The sequence below is a fragment of the Eurosta solidaginis genome, chromosome 3 (assembly GCF_040869045.1).
Source record: "Eurosta solidaginis isolate ZX-2024a chromosome 3, ASM4086904v1, whole genome shotgun sequence".
NCBI lineage: Eukaryota > Metazoa > Arthropoda > Insecta > Diptera > Tephritidae > Eurosta > Eurosta solidaginis.
In genome coordinates this window covers 218,389,396-218,408,534 of record NC_090321.1, presented here as the reverse complement: position 1 = coordinate 218,408,534, position 19,139 = coordinate 218,389,396, and the positions used below count along the sequence as shown (strand labels likewise).

The 19,139-nt window shown below is 35.4% G+C and overlaps 1 protein-coding gene across 4 annotated transcripts in view; it reads right to left on the bottom strand.

Annotated features, from left to right (window-relative positions):
* reb (rebuf) overlaps positions 1-8,348 on the bottom strand; it is a 163,589-nt gene extending 155,241 nt beyond the window's left edge. For 2 of the 4 annotated variants that reach the window (XM_067775149.1, XM_067775150.1), the window contains exon 1: positions 7,302-8,348. The gene's annotated coding sequence lies outside the window, so the exon portion shown is untranslated. The remainder of the gene's footprint in view (positions 1-7,301) is intronic. The other 2 variants (XM_067775151.1, XM_067775152.1) reach the window with 1 other exon arrangement.
* Positions 8,349-19,139: the final 10,791 nt, after the last annotated feature.

The following is a 19,139-nucleotide window of genomic DNA, read 5'->3' as shown; positions in this document are numbered from 1 at the left end:
TTATTATTATAATAAAAATAAACACAAAAAGAAAATGTTGGTGTCAAAACCGCACTTTGTAGTATTGTTCTATATAAAAACCAAAATAGTATGAATTTCATTCCCAAGAAATGGTGAAAAAAACTATTCTAAAAATAGAGCTGAAATTATAATAACCATAAAAAAATTGATGTTATTTCGGTCGAGACTTGAACCCAGGACCTTCGGTATGAATGACGAATCACACTACCTCAGCTCAGCGGCTTGCTTTTCACATCTGCTTTTGCTCAATACAACGGGCAACTGAGACTTAGCAATTGAAATTTATTTCGCTAACCACTGTTATAAACAGGGTTGTTCAAAATTTTTTTTATTGAAGAGCAAATCACAATACATATAAAAATTATATGTACACGGAAACTTTTAAATTTGAATATCATGCCGAAATGTTTTCCACATGAATCGGGAGTGCTTCGAAAGTTTTGTTTATGTTCAAAGTACAAAACAAAAACAAAACTTTTTAAAATGTATAGGGGTTAACCAGCTCTGATAAGTTATAAACACTCTCACTATACAAGAAAAATACTTTATAAATATTTTCTGTCCTATTAATTTGTTAAATTGCGGGTTTTAACTGTGAAAAATGTTAGAAAAGTACCAACGAGTGTGAAAAAATTTTCACTTGCAAAGCGGGAAGGCACCCTTAGCCAAAGAAAATGTCGAATTCTTTTTCTGGCGCTGTACCTACCTTTCAAATAAAAGCTGACTGGGAGAATGCCTGTAGTGATTGGCCAGAGAATGGAAGAACGGTTTGTTTTTTTTGCTCACGGTAAATAAATTGAATTGCCATGAATTGTTTATGTATGAACTCACAATTTTCTTATGCTTTGCCCGCAACAGAAGTTGGAAGTGGGCTACTTTTTCATGTCAGATGGCGTGAGTGACGCTCGATCTGCAGTTCTTCATAGAAATACATGCCATCTACTCATCATGCATAAGATTGCGCTAGACGCATCTATATAAAAAAAGGCTTATGTTACGGGGCCGAAACCGCTGAGGAGTGTTTTATCGCAACAGCAACCACTCCAAAATTAGTTTTGCTACCTCTCCTAAAACTGTCAACACTGCACGTTTTTTTATGTGCAGGTAACGTGCTCACCAGAGCGCGCTTATGTCAAATAAAGAAACGTAAAGCGGTCAACAAGATAACCTTGACTTTCAAGCAAAAAGAAGTGCAAAACCCGATGTTAAAAACCCACATTTTATTGATTAAATGCTTGTTAATTACAAATTCTTAAGCGTTGAAGAAAAAGTTAATTTTTGTATTGTTATTACTTACTTTGGTGAACTGAGGAAATATTTACACTTTTATGTTGATATTTGAGCGAATGTATTTGTTATATAAATGTAAATATCTAAGTATCTATATGTAAAGAAATATTTATTTCGCTAATCACAATTACAAACTCGTATTATAAAAACAAACATACAAAAAAAACAATCACCAATTAATTAGCGAACATTGACAGAAGCTGTAAAAAAAGAAGCCACTTTAAAATGGTTAGACACAAGTTAAACAGTCATATGCACACATATACGTAAGTGTGTATGAACGTGTAGCTGCTTGATTGAGAATTGTTAGCGTAAGCGTAATTAACATGCTCCATTGAGCATTGAAACTTTGTCGAGTTTGTCGCTTAAGTCTTTCGCTTTTTCTATGCATATTCATAGAGCGGTGCTTGGTGCGCATACACTCACACTCGCATTGACAATTCTAATTATTTTGTACATACATACGTGCCCATATATATGTATGTGTTTGCGCAAAATTATTCGTAAATTCGCGTTGAACGTGTTAACGTGCTGTCAGTAAAATTTATATAATTTTATTATGAAGATCAGCATGTACCCACGCCCACTTTGAATTATCACAGATGATGATGACACAGTTAAAGACAACTTCTGCCTTTGTTTAACATTTTATTATATTAATAAATTATGCGTGTAATGTTTGCGTAACTGCGCGATTTGCGTGGGATTTCATCTTACAGGTGGGATTGGAGCGTAGAAAATTCTTGTCTGATTACACATTGTTGCTGAAGACCAACCAAGTGGTACGCCGATAAGGAATCGTTTAGCGAAGCAAATAGATAAAGGGTGTGGTATGAACGAAAGTATTAACTCAGCAATTCAGACGGAAAAAGGTTTTAACACGTGAAACCTTTTTCAAAATAAAATATACTCTCTGCCTCAATATATTTTATACAGTTTTTTTGGCACTCAAGGGCCGAAAATCTTAATAATAAACAAATTCGAGGAATGCGAATGCTTGATTACGTTAGGCTGAACTGGCCGGTTAATACAGACCTGACATAGACTGAATGTGTCCATAGTGTTAACAGAATTTGTTTGATGACCAAACGGAATAACTCAAATCAGGTACCAAGACTTATGTTATAGAATAACTTCGTCCTCTTGGCAAATACTAGCAGTTTTCTACGACCTAGCTTAATTGCTGCCTCGAAATTTGGCAACTCTGCCGCCTCTTATAACTGGAGCCTTGATCTGGCGAGCGCAGGACACGAACACAGAACGTACCAAACCATTTCTTCCTGAAGCTCGCACTTGCAACTACTCTTCCAACTGATTCCTAACGTATAAGCATGTGACGCCAGAAGGCAGTATCAAGTTAGTTTGCACACCGTGAGCTTGATTAGATGCTCTGAATTTTTTTTTACTTTTTGCTAAGCCTCCAATTACAAGCAGCCACTTCTTTAAGCCAACATATATAAGATATTTGTTCTTTCGTGTACTAAAAGTCTCTTGCAGCATTCGCATGCAATTCAAAATAGTCCAAAAGAATATTATTATGCTTTTTTGAGGCGAATACATTTGACGTCCAGAAATATTGGAATAATGCCAAAGGTACTTCTATTCCAAAGGCGTATACCCAAAAGGCTTCATAAAAATTAGTAATTTTATGACTTTTTAACAAAAAGAGCTTTGTTTTTTTGTACAAGAGGTGACATAAGGTCAACGGCTACAATGTCAATTCATCTTATAATCACTTCAAAAGGCCACAAAGTAAATTGAAGTTATGTCCATATGAAATGGTCCCAAAGTCAAATTGCAAACGGTTACAATGCCAACGATATTTATATTATGACCATCCCATTTTCGGAATGGTCATAAAGTCGCTAAATCTTTGATCAATGGAATGAAAAATAATTTGTTTTATTTAAAATTTTCGGATACGGTGCTCCTTTTCCTATATTTTGAAAACTTGGATAAAAACGAGGTCCTCTCTGAGATAAGAAGAACTTATTAAACTAAATGTTTAGAGCAATTTGAAATAAAAATCGCCCAACGTTCTCATTTGAGCGAAAAATCGGATTAAAAGGTGGACCGGTGAGGATGCCTTTGAGACAAGAAGAACATATTAACTGTACGTCTAACCAATCCAATCCAAATTCTAAATGCAAGGCACGATAACCTCCGAAGAGATTTTAGGCCGAGCTTCTCTTCCAATTTGGGTCGTGCTCCTTTTAATTTTTCCTACAAATTGACTGGATGGGACCAATTTGTTTTATACCAACTCCGAACGGCATCTGCAAGGCAGATGAGATTTCACTGAGGCCTTTCATGGCAGAATACACGCGGAGTACTTGCCAAACATCGCCGAGGGGCGACCCCGCTTAGAAAAAATTTCTTCTAATTGAAAAAACTTTTTTCTAAAATTTTGTTGTTGCTTTGCTCGTAAACCCGGGATCTTCGGTGTGGTAGGTGGAGCACGCTATCATTCCACGGCGGCCGGTATTCATATACATTTGGTCTAATTTTGGTTTAAGTAAAAACGGTCGTTTTTCCGTGTCTTATCTTAGATTCGAATTTCGATTACGAATTTCGAAAAAAAAACCTTTGCAAATGTGTATTTAATTTATTAAGTATGAAGGACAATGAACTTGAAAGATTTATGAATAATTTGGATTTGAATTTATGGCTCACATACCGACTCAATTTGATTTTGTTTTCGAATAAAATATGTTCTAGATTTTATGTAAGAAAAAAAAATTTTTTATTAAAAAAAAAAAAAAAATTTAATTCGTAATTTTTCCTGAATCTCGAAAAAACTATCAAATATATTATTCAAATATACCGATTTTTTTTATAATATTGATATGACTTCACTAGAAGCTTTTTTGGGTTTTTTTGAAGACTGAAATTTATTTTTTTAGAGCATTTGACAGGTGTCTGACTATTTCTATCAAAAAAAATCTGCAGAAAAATAAAAAGTTTTCGAGATCCTTCCTCGCAAAGTACACATTTTTTTATATCGTTACAAAAAAATTGAAAAAATCCGTAATGATGGTTCGTTATCTTTGAATTTGCAGGGCCTAGCAAAAAGTGTTGTATGCACAGTTTATAGCAAATTTCATTACCTTTTAAAAGCTTTAAACCGTTTTGGAATTGCCCAATTTTTTTTTTTTTTTTGAAAAACGGTAATTCGTAGATATTTCATAATGGCGTCTCTGGTGCAGAAAAAATTGGAATTTGTGATCCAGTAATATTATTAATAAAAAAAAAAATAATTTATTTATTTTTTATTTTCTTTGAAACATTTATGAAATTGAAAGAAAAATCTACGAAATTCTTTGACCTTCAGACACTGATAGCCCAAATACGGAATAAGTTTTTTTTTTATTTTTTTCATATAACAGTTTTTGTTGCCGAGGAAGGAATTTAGCAGTTCCCGAAATGGATCTATACAACGAGCTTTGGCAGTTGTCTAAAATTGTTTCTTTCTTCTATTCTAATTTAAAAATTTTTTCAATTAAGAAAAAATTTATCATAACAATAATAATGATAAAAAATTATTGTTAGGCCTTGAGCTCGATTCGAACCCGCGATCTTTTTCATATAACTTTACAAGAATAAAATAAAACATGGTTCATTCAGAACGAAAAAAAAATTTAAAAAGTCTCCCTTTGATTCTTAGTTCTTTCAGAGTTTCAAAAGTTTAAAGATATCTAGTTTTCTTATGCAGTTTTTAATTTTCTGCCGTTAGCGAGGTAGAACTGATCACTGTACGAACTCTAATATCCATTTTGGCAAATGTTTGTTTTGTGAGAGAAAAATTAATTATTCCAAATAAAAAAATAAAAAATTCTTTTGAATTTTTTTTGGTTACTTAGAAATTTACGAATTGCAATAAAAACAAAGAACAAAATTTTTATTTAAAAAATAAGAAACATTTTGCAGAAAAAGGGGAATTTTAGCCACGGTTAGCTAATCTTATGGACTACACCATTTTGAAGTGTACTTCAGAAATCATGAAATGTTCAGAAACAGTAAAATGTAGTTCAGAATAATCATTTGTAATTCAGAAACGTTAAATTGTACTTAAACATAGTCAAATATAATTCAGAAATCGTGCAATGTACTTGAAACTAGTCAAGTATACTTCCGAAAGCGTAATACATATGTATTTAAGTATGGTGAAATTTCAAATCCGAAATAGTAAATTGTATTTCAGAACAGTAAATTGAATTTCAGAAGCCGTTAATTGCCCTTCAGAGTAGGCAATTGAACTTCAGAAGCCGTAAATTATACTTAACAAACTAGTTACTTCAGTTGCACTTCATCAGTCTTATACTTTGATTAGTTATATGCTTACTCTGAAACTAATTTTACGGTTTCGGAAGTACAATTGAGTACTCTGAAGTGCAATTTGTGGTTCCTGCAGTACGCCTGGAAAGGTGTAGTTCCTGAAGAATTCATTCTAAAATTTAAAACAACAAAACAGCTCTTGAGATAAAAAAGTCCTTTCGACACTCTTGTGATTTGCCCAATTTTTTTGATTCTTACCACCACCGCACTTTGGTAGTTTTGGTGAGATAAGTTAATAACTTCCAAACTTTTTCAAAATTAAGAAAAATTCTAACTCTAGTAGGTTTATAATACTGTTATAAATGAAAATCTGTATTGAAATGTGATGGTAAAATATTTTATGAATTATTTAGGAATGCAATCGCTATGGAAATTCATTAATTGCGAAAATTTTAAGTACACTCAGAGAAAAACGCCGTTCTAAAATCCAGCACCACCGGACTCAATTCAAACTTTTCATGTTCTTACTTTCTTGTTCTTGAAAAACGAACGACCGTTCTTAAAACAACAACTTTGTTCTTGAACTGACACCATTTTCTTGAAAAGAGAACGTCTGGTCTTAAAATATGAACAAATGTTCTATTAATGAGAACGATGTTCTTAAATTAAGCCGAAGAAAAAAGAAACGGTACAATTCGTGTGTAATACAATGTTAAATACATCATTTGGCACAAGTCACCAAACATTCGTAGTGGCCCAGCGGCTATGATGTTGCGATTGCGACTGTGTGGCACGAGTTCGAACACCGTCAAACTCTGAAGTTTTTTAAAACGCTTTTTTTATGTTATATTTTTTTAACTCATATTTTTCGTTTAGTTCCATTCACATATGCACGGGTAATTCTCAAACTTGTTATGAAATGTTTTAAGCATATATTCAGATTACATCAATAAAAAGAAGAATTTCTCAATAAGAGAAAGCCATAAAAAATGCATATTATGCGTTTTTTTAATTTTTGAACTTTAATAATATTTTTTTGTTATTAATATTTTTATTAATGACAAAAAAATTATTAATAATAAAAAAACAATAAATAAATGGTTACTAATTATAAAAAAATTGCCCCGCCCCCTCGCCACCCACACAGATAAAGCACAAATCGTTCTTGAATTGAGACCGAAAAATGTTAAATCAACCACAAATGGTTCTCAAAGCGTGAGAACGAAAGAATTTAAATCAAGCCCAAGTAGTGCTTGAAATAAGCACAGAAGGTTCACACATCAATACCAAACTGGTCATAAAATACGAACTGTGTGCTTGGAAAAAGCGTTCTTAAAACAAGCCCATCGGTCACGAGTTACGAAAAAACGTACTTAACAGACTTTTGTCAACGAATCTTCTTAATTTTGAACTTGTTTCGTTCGTTTTAGAACGATTTTTTCTCTGAGTGTAGGTAAAAAATTTAGTTTTAATGATTTTTCTAGATTTTTGAATTCAGAAATCGTGCTTTTAGTCTTTTCTTTATATATCTTAAACCAAGCTACTTGCTAATTAAAAACATTCACGAAATATTACCGGAAGCTTCAAGTTCTTACAAAAAATGGGAACGAAAATCAACACTGATGATGGCACAACGCCGAAAATGGTTTGTCTCGAAAACAAATTTGACAAGGGATGACAAAAAACATTCCAATATACATCAAATGTCTACTTACTTTGTGCTTGATGACTTGATTGAGAAGTTGCTCAGGTCTGAATCCTAATCGCTGGGCTGCTATTTAAAAAACCGTTGTGACTTTTCGCCAAAATTGTTTGCAGTCACTTTATTCTAGTATTAAAGCAGCTGCCACAGATTGTTTGCAAATATTTATTGTTACAACAACTTTACCGATTTAACTAAACTTTTAAACACATTTTTGAATTTCTGAAAAGCCAAAAGTAAAAGAGCTGCATGCAAATTTGGTGTTGTTTTTTGCTATTGTTGTTGTGTTTTTCTTTCGTGTGTCTTTAAATAGTTGTAGACTGACGCCCACTGTTAATCTACATACACACACACACACTTGCAGGCTTAACGTCTTAATTTTATTTTAGCTTACCAATTTGTATGACCAAATTGTGGCTTTTGTTGATTACAAAATTTTCATCTGTTCGCAATGGAGTTTTTTTTCGATTTATATTTCACGTCCAGCAGCTAAGCTAATTCAATCAGCAATACTTTGTATCTGTGTTTTAATTTTTTATTATTTCGGCACCAAACTTACTGACACTCACTGCTTTGCATTAACGATTTTGTGCTGTTTTTGTTTTTTTTTTGTTTACTTTTATTACCCAACTAAACGTTGTTGCAATTTTCATGCAGCTGCACTTTTTTATAATTTTTTTTTCTTCAAAAATTTGTTTACATTTTTTCTTAAGTTTTACTACAAAATTTTTTCTGTTATAAATGAAATGCTCTAATCGGTTGTACAGCTTTTTTTGTTGAAAACATTTTTAATTATTTTTGCTTAAAAATTTATTTTGTTATTTTTTTAATTTTCGCTGCTGGCTTTGACTGTTTTCTTCTTCTTCTTTTTATTAATTTTATTTCTAATCGATTGTCACCCACTTTAATTATTTTTACTACTAAATTTTTGTTTTTGGGGTGTACAGCGTAAATTGTATAATTAAAAGCTTTTGCTTATTGTTAAGATTTTGATCTTGTTGTTGCCTGTGTGGAGCGCGCGCAACCGCTCGCCAACAGCTATCAAAATTAACTAACAAAGTAACGGTGTGTCTGCGTGCAAGATACCACTCGAAACAAATCTGTGCAGAACCAAAAGCAAACAATGCAAAATAAAATTCCAATAAAACGCGACTGTGGTGAATTTTGGGAGCACAGAAAATTAGTGTTGAGTTATTGAATATGAGAAGTCTGGGAGAGATCGTGCCAGAGAGTGAAGAGAGAAAGATAAGCTCATTACATTGGTAGAAGAAGATATTCAACTGAACTCAAACTAGAATACTTATAGCTGGATACACTGGTGCTTTATCGGTAACCGTATCGGTAACCTTTTAACAGCTGATTCGACCAACCTTATGAGAATCAATGCAATCGATTATTGGTTCCGCTAAAGTCGTAACCGTATCGTAGCCAACCAATTGGGTTTTGGTTTACCGTCGTAACGATAAACAGCTGATTGCGTTAGGGATACGGATACAGCGATACGACATACGGCACCAATGACTCCAGCTTATACCTTTGATGCCTCCTAACTGATTGCGCTCAATACTTACTCCATACTGTCAGCTGATCGCAACACTAACAATTAATAGCGGGTGGGTTTTATTAAAACTTTGGACTTAAATTGTTTTTCCAGTTTTCAGTTGAAAGTACCAATATTGAGCTATGATTTGAAGTTGAAACCTTGATGACTTATCTGTGATTTACCCCCTTTGCCCCCAATGTAAATTACGCCATTGTTGCTGTTATTGTAACCGGATAAACATTACCTAAAGGCTTATTGTGCATTACGGATATGGGAAGTCTTTTGTCCTTTGAGGACGAGGCCTTTATGTTTTATACAGACTCCGAAAAGCATCTGCAATCAGATGAATTGTCGATGAGAAGCTGAAAGAAATATAATATGGGTATTTGCTAAACTGCTGCCGGGGCCGATCCTGCTTAAAAATAAATAATTAATACAATTTTGTTCTAAAGACTTAGTTTTTCCCAGGCCTTGAAAAACCTAAAACATAATTTATTTGCTTTAAACTAGAACACAAAGAGAAACCTTGAAGAATGATCAAAGCAACCTTCATACCATTACTCTCACGTTTCACTTTAGGAGCTCAGATCAAAAAGGTTAACAATGTTCGCCTGGACCCATCTAAAGGGCGCTAGTTCACGGAAGAGTCCAAGTTGGTGGGGAAGGTTGGTGAGGGGTTGTTATCAGGAATCTGATCTGTAAGATGACGGATACGGTAAATGAGATGATATCCTGTGCTACTACGGTTTGATAACTTAATATCTACTCGAAAAGCTAAGACCTCCTCAAAATATTAACCCAATTGTGCTGCCATCAAGAATTGTCTGGGAGTGCCTGATCGCGTTTGTTGTTGCTTAGAACTATTTCAGAATAACGTTTGTCCGCATCCGAAGCTATTAGATAGCTATTAGCTAGCTATCATGCAAATCTTTTAACGGGCATGAATGCAGCTTAACCGAACGTGAAGGGCTGTAGAGGGATCCTAATTGTGTACCTCGAATCAGGTAAGAAATAACTGGGTACATATTATCTTTTTCAGGGTAGCGACATCATCCTGACCGGATGTAGATATCAGACAGCATGATCGTAGTTCACTGTCCAATGGGAGTACATGTACATGTTAGTATGCTGGAAAACTCTTCCTCTTGTGGATGCATTGAGGATGTCTAGATGTAATCATCGAAACAATTCATGCTAGATTTTGCCAGATATATGCGAAAGTATTTTAGTCATAGTTCATTTTGATCTTCCAAAAATTATGGAAAGGTAGAGAAAACCTTTTCCGTCCGACACTTAAAGTATTTGCTAAAATTTGGCTAGGCGTCAACGACAAAAAGGTCAATTGACGTTATGACCACTTCGAATGACCATAAAAACAGTTCGTCTTATGGGTAATTCAAATCACCATAAGGTCAATCGACTTTATGACCTTTATTAATTTGACTTTATGATCAATTTGGAAATTTCCTGAAACTGAGCTTATGACCATTTTAGGATGAAAACAATAACCATAATTTGCTTTGTGATATGTGGGATTAATAAATTTGAAATAATAAGACTAAATTTTATAAATTTTGTCCAACCATTGCCATATAAAAATATTTTCTCTCCCATCAAAGCTACAGCAGACCACTGTACAGCGGCCTTCCATATTCATACATCACAATTGTTTACATACAGGGAGAGAGATTTGAAAATGAGCATCAGACAACCTGTTTGGGTTAATACAAGTGAGCAAAGACAAAAAGCATCTTAGGAACATAGTAAAGCTTTGAGAGTGCAAACAAATATTAAGCTGTAACTTGTTTGTAGTCGTATTTTTTGAGTGCACCAGAGCGCAAACAAATATTAAGCTGTAACTTGTTTGTAGTCGTATTTTTTGAGTGCACCATCAAATGTTAAATATAGTAAACAAATTTACAATTTTTATAGATTTTTTGCTGCGAAGCTATGGAATTGTCTTCTCAACATTCTGTACACTCAGAAAGCTTACTTACTTAATATCGAGTTCGTTGCTTAAGTCTTTTGTTGTTATATTCACTAAAAATTATTTACCTAGTCAATATTTGGTGTACATCATTACGTGTTTGTCTCGCGTGTCGAATGGTACATTTGCGCACGTTTATTGTACAGCAATATTAAAAAAAAAAGCAAAAACATGAAAAAAGAGGTGTGATTATGAGTTTAACTTGCTTTTTGGTTAATTTGTTCATGCGGTACTTCTAAGATCACAGACTGCTTAAACTGGCTGGCTTAGCCGCTTTGCTTAAGCTATTTTTTATTTTTCTCCAATTTGATGACAAATTCACACATTATTATATTTAACTCATCTTCGTTTTTCTTTTCTTAACGAATCATTTTATATCTTTAGAATCTACTACACACACTTTGCTCATTTCGTAAATGATCTCATCTATAAAAAAAAAAAATGGTTGTACAACATTTAATTGCTTGCCGTTTATTCGAACTGCTTGGCTCAGTGATTTCTAATTCGCGCATAATTTTATGTATCTCACTTAATTTCCAAAATTTTTTTTGAGGTGATTTTTTACAATCGCTTAATTTTTTAGACCGTTTACTCCCTCTACTGTGATTTTTGCATTTGTGACGAATCTCGGAATTCCCCAGCCAAGTTTCTGAACTCGTTCTTAGTGTCAATGTTTGGTAAAGTAGTAAAACACAATTTTGTATACAAAATTTTGCCTAATTGTGTAGGCGTCAAATTAAAACAAACATAAATAATTGTCAGTATAGCAGCTTGTGCGCCTCTATTGAGCTTTTGATTTTGTTAGCCCATTTGATGGTTTTTACGGTCTGCTGCGCTTTTGTGATGTAAATGGGTTCAGGCATAAATTTAAATTTTTTTTTGCAGAAAATTTCTTTTTTGTTTTTAACTTTTTTATATCAAGAGAACCTGTTTGTTGACATGCGAAAGCTTAGATAATCAGGGACAGTTTTAGCTTTAGTTGTTCTGCTTAAGTTTAAGAATATTTGCAAATTTTATGTTATTTATTACCATTGAAGAGAAATTTTTTCGATTTGTTTATGTAAATTTACGTTTTGGTAATATGTGTATTTGTATTACTTATTTATAATATTAAGGAATATTTATAAAGCAAAATAAATTTCTCCATAAGTAAATAAATACTGCGAATATCTTCGATGATATTTCTAAGGTTTTTTTTGGGCAAATTTTCTGGTGCTAGATCCAGAAAGAGTGAGTTTTGAAATGCTCTTTCTAGACTTATTGTAAGTTAAAATTAAAAAAAAAATAACTGCAGGGCGCGATAATTTCCGATGATATTTTAGGCCGAGCTTCCGTTCCAATTTCCGTCATGCTCCTTTTAATTTTTCATATAAATTGGCGATACGGGACCTACATGTTTTATGCGGATTCCAAACGGCATCTGCAAGGTAGATGAGTTTTCACTGAGAAGCTTTTCATGGCAGAAGTACACTCTTAGTGCTTGCCAAATCAATTCCGAGGGTCGACCTCGCTTAGAAAAATTTTATTCTTATTGAAAAAACTTGTTTCTAAAATTTTGATGTTGCTTTGCTCGGGGTGTCAACGCAGGATCGCCGGCGTGGTAGGCGGAGCACGCCATGACCACACAAATTTGAAAATCGCGACATAATTTCAGTTTAGGTTTGTCAAGAAAGTATTTTTATATAATAAAACTAGCAGACCCGTCAGACGTTGTTCTGCCCTAAATTTGGCATATATGCATAAATTTTAATAAGCTTTTTCCGTCTAACTCTACCCTTCCCCCTCTTCACTTTTTCCTAATCCTTTTATTCACTCCTCCCTCCGCATTTTTCGCTTCATCTATCTCCATCTTCATCTCTTTCTCAGTCTCTTCATGCGCCTTTTTTTCTTCTCTCAAGTTCTTCTCATTCTTCTTCATCCCTTATTGCCTGTCCCAGAGGGTGGTATGTATTTTGTTCTAGTCTCAGTCACACTCCGAGTCTCAATCCCAGTCCGTTTCCGGTCTACTTTCGGGGAAAAAGGGTCGTAAATACTAATATAGGAAAATTTATATACCAAATTTCAGGGAAATCGAATGGGTCGTATGTAAAAAGGTATGTGGGTATTATTAATTCATGTCCTTATTTCGGCATATTTATCACTTTTGCCAGGTTGATGCGACTAAATTAAATATCACAATGAAAATTACTTTAGAGCTCTCAGCAACGTTCGTTGCTTTTCAAATTCGGCTTAAAATTGCACATGGAACAACTAAAGACTCTCTTGAATTAAAAAAATGTCTTAGTACCTCTAAGCCGCGTACCCCCTCAGAAACCCCGAGCACGGGGGTTATCCCGCCATTCCCCTCCCCCCGTCTCGACGGGCGTGGTAATGTGCTATACTTGATATAATTCGCTATAATATTTTTTATTGATAAGCACGTTGTTTAATTAAACACCAACCAATTACACGGAAGTACCACCTGAAAATATAAGTGCCGGTGCGTATACGTAACATTTTATGAGTACATATAAACATTAAAAAAAATTGCAATAAAATAATATTGCAACTATAAACTGAGAGATTACCTATCCTATATTTCAAGTTAGATCAAACTACACACGGGGTGCAAAACTAACTCAAAATCGGTTCAGTAGTTTAGGAGTCCATCGCGAACCAACAATGTGACACGTGATTTTTATATATAAAGATTTAAAATTAATTTTATCTCTGCAGATTTACAGCCTAGACGGTTTTTTACCCATGCTCAGCAAGTCACGCTCTTTATCAATGCTTCAATGCTTCACGATGACTGATTGCAATAAAAAGTACCAAAATATAACAATTTCTCTACCAACTGTTTCTCTCAATTAAGTACAGGTCTCGCTCGCGCTCTACACACAAACACATTTTGAAGGCAAAACCATATTTTGTGGTGCTGTTCTATATAAAATACAAAACAGTGTGAATTTCATCCCCCCAGAACATTTGTGTGAAAAGCGGATCAAGCTACCACCGCACCACATTGGCTTGCAGTTTCAAGATAAAATCCCAGGCAAGTATTGGGCTCTACATTTTTTAGGAATTTAATATGTTTTTGTGAATGTTAGCAATTTCGATGCGTCACTATGCGGTTAGTAAATAAATGCTATACAACAAGAGTAAGTCATATTCACACTTGCTTAGAAGGCAGCGAAGAATATTTCACAAACATAACCAGCAGCTTGAGGCGAAGAGAATAATTTCACACACACATAACCAGCAGCTAACAGTGGAGAGAATATTTCACACACATAGACGGCAATAAAGCATATGGTCTTACATAAACTACAGATATACGGGTATATAGCTAAATAACCAAGCATGAGATACAACTGTTCTAGAAGGCATGTTCGTGCAACGTCTAGACCTTAGGAGAAATGGGCGAACGCGTTAATCGAGAATATAAAAGCAGCGCAAGCTGAGGAACAAGGTATCAATTTGATTTTAACACCCTGTACGTGAAGAATGCGATTATTCTAATTTTGAAGTATTACTAAGTACCCAAGTAGTGTAAATAAAGAACATCTTGCCATACTGAATATTTGAGATTTGGATTCAGAGATTCGAACGTTAGGAAAAGGTACATAATAATCAGGAATCGCAAAATTCGTTACAATATCCTTCCTCCATGGATCATTGTGGCTTTATCTCTGTACTATTTTGCGATTGTGTGGGCTGTAATGACATGTTTGGAACTGTTTCAAAAATATTTTTTGAATTGTTTCGGAATTGTTTTCAGAATCATATCGGGGTATCGCGCAATAAATTAATGTGAGTTTTCCTTCGTGTGGACTGGGCTGCGGGAATGGGTTTATTCAAAATGTCGTCTAGATAACGCTGGACATATTTGGAAATGTAAACTTTCGTTTCATAATTGTTTAAAGCGTGTGCTCAATAGTTAATATTTTGGAACGCTGAAAAAATATCTCTTATAAAAAGAACAAGTTTGTTTCCATGTTAGAACTTGAGTGATGATTGATTTCTTTATTTTAGATTATTTTTACTAATATGGTACGATTTTAACATGTACCATTTATAGTAACGTATAATCATTTATCTTATATTCAAATAAGGATGTACATACATAGGTTTGTTCATAATAATACCCTTAGCTGAGAAATCAAGTTAAGTTGGTGATGTGTATCAATTCTTTAAGTTATTATAACAATCAAACTTTTATTCTAAGCTGGTAACAACATTCTTTTAGATGGTTATGAAAATAAAAAGGCCGTTACTGCGAGTTTTATAACACTGGCATAATATAAACTCTCACTAGGGCTTAGCCGTATTTTATAGAGCCCTCATTTTTGATTTAGCGGTTTAAAGGCTACTTCGCTCCGCCCAATAGAAGGACGGCCCGATTACGGTAATCAGAGTCGTCAACCCCGGTGTTACTGGGTGTTGTACGGACTGTATTGGATGATTTGCAATTTGCTGTATTTGAATGATGGCCTTACTACAGCAAAGCATTCTGCTGTAGTGAACATTCTTTCTTCCCATGTTTAATAGTAGACCGCTGAACCCGCTTTGTAGGGAAAATGGTCCTTGTACCAAGATGAAAAACTCAACAATACATAAGGAAAAAGGAAGATAAGGTTCAAACCTGGAAAGATGGTAACGGTGTGAGCGGTAAGAGCTACATGGAGAACGAAGGAAGCGGAGAGGTGGTAGCTCGATTACCCAGCAGAAGGTCTGAACAATGAATGAAGGATATGAAAAAGAGGGAGTAACAAGGTCTTTGAGGGAGGGAGTAACAAGATCTTTGCCACAAAAAATCTTCTATACTGCCACCGGTATAAGAAGGAACAGGATTGGGGCTGATGGAAGAGACTGTAATAGGCTGAATGCGTTAAGCAGTTTAAGCAGTTTATATGATCAAACGCAATTAAATATGTGGGAGGCATAAATACCCCAGTAACAGGACCTAGAGACAGGCTAAGTGAATCGATAAAACTTGTGGTCTAAAACAAGAGCACAGAGAGACCCCAATAGCGAGAAAGCAACTATTTCCAAAGCTGCTAGTCAGAGCGTTGATCTCTATATTACTATAGGCCAAGATATTGAGCCGATAACGGGTAAAGCCGGAGTGCGCACAGCTCTTAATATAGGTTGACTCAGCACTACATCCTCGAAATAAAAACGCATTCGGAGGATACGTTGTACGTGGTACTCAGGAAAATAAGCTACAGTGTGGGCAGGTTTAATCTGTTGCTTAGGAGCAGAAGGCTCCTAGACGACAATCATAGCACGCTAGAAGCACGCGAGGTTCATTAGGAACCTGAAATCAAGACGGCAAGTAGAATACTTAGATGTAGCGACAACGGCGTTGGAGGAGAAGAACAAGCAAGTTAATGATTTTATGGCACTCCAAATAAACCTGCGATGCAGTAAGGTGGTGACGAGCGAACTCCCTCCCAACTTTTGATGGCAGTCCATTTATTGTGATGCCGATCTAAGACCGAAGGCTCTCATATGGATGGGAAGTTTTTGGAATTTGCGTGTGCATATTTATGGAGGGACGGAATTTTGTCAGCACACGCATATAAATTGGGTCTTGATAATGACAACAGACCTTGGAAATGCGGGCTAATGGAAAAAAGTGTTGAGCGGGTTATATCGTTGCCCTTTATAGTCCTATGAGCACTGTCGTTCAAATTCTTTTTCTACTCATTTTATACACTTTTTTTATTTACTGACCAGTTAAACGTAACCTTTATATCTTTCGTTGCCTTAAGGATTTTTTAATGGGACTCTTTATTTAATCTTCCACCTTACACGATTAAAGCTTATCAATCTTGCTAAGCGAAGGGAAATGCTTGGTGTATTATCTATGACAAAACTACTGAATGGACCGATTTAAAGCCCATTTCTTCTGAACGAAGTGAACTTTAGTCATCTCTCTCGAACAACGAGATCCTACAAATCTCTTTTTCGAACTTAACGAAGCTTTCCGGTGTTTATGCCAATATTATAACTCCCACTAGAACACATTTGATAAGTCAGAATAATTTTTTTCTTAAAAGAAGAAGGTTCTGTTAATGCTGGATATGTATGTACGTTTGTGTTCTAGGAATTCAGCTTCATACTCAGCTGTTGATACTGCGTCTGTAGCTGAGCAGTTTTAGATCTCGAAGTTTGACAAAATTTAAATAAAACAAATACTATGATAATGGAGCATTCAGACTGGTTCGTTTCAATTCCATATTCAATTCCATATGCAAATTATCGTCGAATAAGTGCACGCCTCCAGATTGGAACTTAAGTGTACTCTGCCTAGTACAAAGGAAAGACGATCCTGCAAACCCGGCCAATAACCGCGGAATTAGCCTGCTTAATATCAAGTATACGGTTCTATATAGCGTACTTCGCGAATGAAGCCAATAGTCAACAAACTGATTGTTCCTTATGCGTCTTCAGACGTTGTAAATCTACTATCGACCAGATTTTGATGATATACCGGATTCGGTAGAAGGGTTACGATAAGAGAATCAACACTCACCATCTCTTCGTCGACTGCAAAGCAGTCTTTGACTGCGCGAAAAGAAGCTGCATGTATGCTGTTATGTCTGAAGTTCCTTGCAAAGTTAATAAGGCTCTGCCAAATGACGTTGGGCAACACCAACAGCTCCGTAAGCATTGGGAAGGACCTCTCCGAATCATTCGAAACCAAGCGAGGCTTCAGACAAGACGACTCCTTTTCCTGCGATTGACATAATGCTGGAGAAGATAATTGATAATATTGATACTATTGGCCTGAAACAACACGCTGTGAGTTCTGCTTTCTCGGGACTAGGTAAGGAACAAAGAAAGTAGGTCTTGCGGTAAACGAGGACAATAAGCAGTACTTGCTGTCATCCCAGAAAAATAGGCGCACTTGCGCCTTTGCAGTCACGCCACTGTTGACGGATATAAATTCTAAACTATGAAGGATTTCGTTTATTCGGAGACCAGCATTAAAGAAAAAACAATGTCAGCTTAGAAATTAAATGGAAAATAACTCTTGCTAACTAGCGCTACTTTGGACTGAGTAGGCAGTTGAAAAGTCAAGTACTCACTCGACGAACAAAATTCACGTTTTACAAGTCGCTCATAATACCTGTCCTGCAGCATCGCTTAGAATCATGGACGGTGTCGAGAGAAGTTGAGATAGCTTCTGAAGTGTTCGAGAGAATAGTTCTCCAGAATATTTTTGTTCCTATCGCCGATGACGACGGTAAGTATCGAAGTTGGTTAAATGGTGAGTTGTATAAGCTTTATGCAGATATGACGATAGTGCAGCAAATAAAAGCCCAACGGCTTCGCTGGCCGAGTCGTGTTATGCGAATGGATGAAGACGCTCCGGCCAAGAAAGTATTTCAGTTGGCAACGCTGTTAGGAAGCAGAGGAAGGGTGAGATCTCCACTGACTTGGGAGAAGCAGGTGGAGGAAGACTTGACCTCCCTTTGGTCCTCCCAATAGGCGTCAGTTATCGCGAAACAGGGATAGCTGGCGTGACTTGTAATGAAACGGCTAAAATCTCTTAGGCGTTTAAGCGCAAATTAATGCTGATTATGATGATGACATATGATTTTGTAGTCAGGTTTGAAGCTGATGCTCAAGCTTAAAATCTCGACATGAAGTTACTTAGATATAAATTGGAAATATTTAATAATTTTTTGTAGTATATATATTTATACTTTTTTCATACTGAAAGAGGTGTTTTTCCGCGGAATAATGTAATTTTTCGTAAAATAAAGGTAAATTAGGTTAGTTCAACCGGCTGGTTCAAGAGCACCTCACATAGACTTAATGTGTCCGTACTGTTACTAGAAGTTTATTTAACCACCAAACTGGAAACCCTTATCAAAAACCAGGACCTATGTTATAAAATAACTCCGTCCACTTGACAAACACTAGAAGCTTTCTAGGACTTATGCCACTTGCTGCTTCTAAATCTGACAGCTGTATCACTCCTAATGGCTGGAGTTTTAGCCTGGCAAGCGCAGGGCATGAACACAAAACGTGATCGATTGTTTTATCCTCCAATCCGCACTTCCTACATCTGCTATTACTGACTAAGCCTAATTTAAATGGATGTGACGCAAGAAAACAGTGTCCATTTAGAATACCCGTTATGAGTATACAGTCCTCCGTTTTTATACTGAGCTGAGCAGAGCTCACAGAGTATATTAACTTTGTTCGCATAACGGTAATCCGTAAACGATAGCCGTAACGGCATAAACTAATCGAGATAGATATAGACTTCTATATATAAAAATGATCTGGATGAAAAAAGAAATTCATTTAGCCATGCCCGTCCG